Source organism: Salvelinus namaycush, chromosome 36 (genome assembly GCF_016432855.1).
Source record: "Salvelinus namaycush isolate Seneca chromosome 36, SaNama_1.0, whole genome shotgun sequence".
NCBI classification, from domain to species: Eukaryota; Metazoa; Chordata; class Actinopteri; order Salmoniformes; family Salmonidae; genus Salvelinus; species Salvelinus namaycush.
The window spans coordinates 15863938-15868271 of record NC_052342.1 but is presented as its reverse complement, the minus strand read 5'-3'; positions in this window follow the sequence as shown (position 1 = coordinate 15868271).

Genomic DNA, 4334 nt, shown 5'->3' with positions numbered 1-4334 from the left:
ACAGACAGACAGACAGACAGACAGACAGACAGGAAAACAGACGCACATACACTGGATATATCTGATACAACAGATATAACACAGAGGTCCACAGGTAGATAACAGATACAGTTGAAGTCTGAAGTTTACATACACTTAGGGTGGAGTCATTAAAACTGGTTTTTCAACCACTCCACAAATTTCTTGTTAACAAACTATAGTTTTGGCAAGTCGGTTAGGACATCTACTTTGTGCATGACACAAGTCATTTTTCCAACAATTGTTTAAAGACAGATTATTTCACTTAGAATTGTATTACAATTCTATTGGGTCAGAAGTTTACATACACTAAGTTGACTGTGCCTTTAACCAGCTTGGAAAATCCCAGAAAATGATGTCATGGCTTTAGAAGCTTCTGATAGGCTAATTGACATCATTTGAGTCAATTGGAGGTGTACCTGTGGATGTATTTCAAGGCCTACCTTCAAACTCAGTGCCTCTTTGCTTGACATCATGGGAAAATCAAAAGAAATCAGCCAAGACCTCAGAAAAAAATGTAGACCTCCACAAGTCTGGTTCATCCTTTGGAGCAATTTCCAAACGCCTGAAGGTACTACGTTCATCTGTACAGACAATAGTACGGAAGTATAAACACTATGGGACCACGCAGCCGTCATACTGCTCAGGAAGGAGACGTGTTCTGTCTCCTAGAGATGAACGTACTTTGGTGCGAAAAGTGCAAATCACTCCCAGAACAACAGCAAAGGACCTTGTGAAGATGCTGGAGGAAACCGGTACAAAAGTGTCTATATCCACAGTAAAACGAGTCCTATATCGACATAACCAGAAAGGCCGCTCAGCAAGGAAGAAGCCACTGCTCCAAAACCGCCATAAAAAAGCCAGACTACGGTCTGCAACTGCACATGGGGACAAAGATTGTACTTTTTGGAGAAATGTCCTCTGGTCTGATGAAACAAAAATAGAACTGTTTGGCCATAATGACCATTGTTATGTTTGAAGGAAAAAGGGGGATGCTTGCAAGCCGAAGAACACCATCCCAACCGTGAAGCAGGGGGGTGCAGCATCATGTTGTGGGGGTGCTTTGCTGCAGAAGGGAGCGTACTTCACAAAATAGATGGCATCATGAGGAAAGAAAATTATGTGGATATATTGAAGCAACATCTAAAGACATCAGTCAAGAAGTTAAAGCTTGGTTGCAAATGGGTCTTCCAAATGGACAATGACTCCAAGCATACTTCTAAAGTGGCTTAAGGACAACAAAGTCAAGGTATTGGAGTGGCCATCACAAAGCCCTGACCCCAATCCCATAGAAAAATTGTGGGCGGAACTGAAAAAGCTTGTGCGAGCAAGGAGGCCTACAAACATGACTCAATTACACCAGCTCTGTCTGGAGGAATGGGCCAAAATTCACCCAACTTATTGTGGGAAGCTTGTGGGAGGCTACAAGAAACGTTTGACCCAAGTTAAACAATTTAAAGGCAATGCTACTAAATACTAATTGAGTGTATGTAAACTTCTGACCCACTGGGAATGTGATGAAAGAAATAAAAGCAGAAATAAATCACTCTCTACTATTATTCTGACATTTCACATTCTTAAAATAAAGTGGTGATCCTAATTGACCTAAGACTGAATTTTTACTAGGATTAAATGTCAGGAATTGTGAAAAACTGAGTTTAAATGTATTTGGCAAAAGTGTATGTAAACTTCCTACTTAACTGTATATTGTATATGTGTGTGTGCTCCTGTGTGTGTCTGCCCAAGTGTACGTGCCTCTCACTAGTTCCTGGGCGGGTGGTAGTGCGTCACAGCCAGCCCCAGCGTTGTTCTCTGACTGCCCTTCTGTCTGAGTCCTGACTGACTCCTCTAGAAATCAGCTGGGGCTAATTGCACTCACACACACTCTAATAAAACACACATGCAGCTAGCACATTTGGTTCCTTGGAAGTTGTGGTAACGTACATTTTTGGTTTCCCATTGGTACTGGCAACGATGCTATATGTTTCCTGACCACTAAAAAAATGTAAGCTTTCTGAGAATGGAAGTGAACATTTTGCCTGTTCTGGGAACGTACATTTTTAGGTGCAGGGAGGTTCTTAGAACATTTTACCAATGTTCCCTGAAAGTTTTCCTGGGAGGTTTTATTAACGTTCTGAGAAAATAAATTACAGGTTATTTGGATGTTTTTGAATAACTTCCTTAAAACTTTCACTGAATGTTTCAATATTACTTATTAGCACTGCTAGTTTAGTTGGGGTTAACTGTTTTGAACTCCAAGCACACATGGAAGTTAATTTGCTGAGGCATTAATCATGCAAACACAGTTCTTTAATATTTATTGTGGCACGGCATTAGTGAGATTTGAACGTATAATCTTGTGTTGTCTATCCATGGAATTAGTCCACAGTGCCACCAGGGTGGAGCTAGCATGCCATGTTTTTTTTAACTCCTACAAAGCTGTTCATTTTAGTCTATTCAAACAGACCCCATTTCAAAGGAAACAAGCACTCATTAAGACCAGGTGTGGCCAACTAGTGGGTGTGGCCAACACACCTGAACACTCTTGTTAAAGATAGAGGATAGAGAGTTTTGTTGATGCTGAGAATGGAATGTAGATGCGTTTTCATATAACATTCTTAAAACATTCTTTGAAACTTACTGAAGTTTTCTTATCGTTTTTATGGAACATTTTCTTAACGTTCCTGGAAGAATTTGAGAACCTAACTTATGCAAAAGTACTGAAATTCCCACAGAAGAACGTTGTTTCTTAACATTCTATTAACTATTTGAGAACATTCCTAATGTCAAACCAGTTGGAGAATGTTCCTAGAACATTACCAAAATGTTAATTAAATGTAACCATGTTTCAACTTTTAGGAAACATTCTGTGAAAGTAATGAAATAACAAGAAATTTATGTTTTTTGTCAAGTTCCTTAAATGTGCTGAGAATGTTCCACAGTCAAGCAACCATCCTGCACCACTCCCAGAAAGTTGAGGGAAGGTTGTATGCAAAATAACCATATGACAACCACGCTCCCACCAAGCTATATGAAACATATGGTTCTCAGAACGTTATGTGCTAGCTGGGCCGGGAGAGGATGAGGATGACACCGCTTAAGGCCAGGAGAAGAGCTGCTCAGTAGGGTAGAGGACACGGCCAAGGGCCCTGGGTGGTTACTGTTACAGTACTTTAAGAGATGGGTGCTATTAAAATAGATGATTCAAGTTATCATAGATATTTCACTATATGTGTTTGACTTTGCCTCAGAATACCAGTTCTCATACTTACCTTTGAAAACATGCACTTATGGTGCATATCATTTAACATTGTACTACAGTGGGCTAAATCAGGGTCACAGTGTTTCTTGGTAGTCTTAAAACAAATCTTCTTTGAAACAAAAGTCTACACCTCACACACATGGTTATGGGCTTAAAAAAAAGAAGACACCTGTACCATGTCAGATATAGAGATTAAATGTATTACATTTTGAGTTCGCATCCCAATATTACACTTTATAAACATCACAGAAGACTGAAATATAACAAAACCATTTGACATAGAAATACCAGATTTTCTGCGTGTAAATGTTAGTTTTTTTATTAATTATGAAAAATATTCATAACGTTCCACCCATGAGGCCACTAGAGGGAGATTTGGTCATTTGACTGCATGTGAAACAGCGCCACTGTTCGTTCCAGCGTATTTGTTGTTGTTTTGTTGATGAAACGAAGGAGCGGAGCCTCCAGCAACGTGTAAAAAAAAATACACACTCTGTTGTTCTATCGCGCATGCAATAATGTGTGACGACGTCAAAGGGGGAAAAAACTGTGTTTGTTGTTTGAAGTAACTTCGTTGTTGTTGTAATATCGCAAACGGACGTGGCGGTTTCAACAGGTACGGACTCAATCTACATTTACTTTAAGTTAGATTGAATTGACTGAGTTCAATTGACTGAGCTGTAATGACCCCGAGCCCAACATTAGCTCCAATCAGCCATCAGTCAGTCAACAGTATGTTATCATTGGAAGTGATCATTACCAGATAGACATATGGAGCATATGGTGAGGACCCAGGGAGCTGATGGGCTGTGGCCCCAGGGCAGTAGACAGAAGGCTGGGGGGACCGGGACTGGTGAGGGGCCACTGGTACTGGAGGCCCTGAGGGCAGACTGGGGTAGAGTGGGAGCGCAGATTAGGCTGGGGACAAGGCACTGGAGGGTATAGGGGAAGAGAAGGAGAGAGGGAGACAGAGACAGAGGGAGATATCCCCCCAGATGGGTTGCATGACACATTCAATTTTATCAGAATGTCATCAGCGATATTGTTGTCGTTG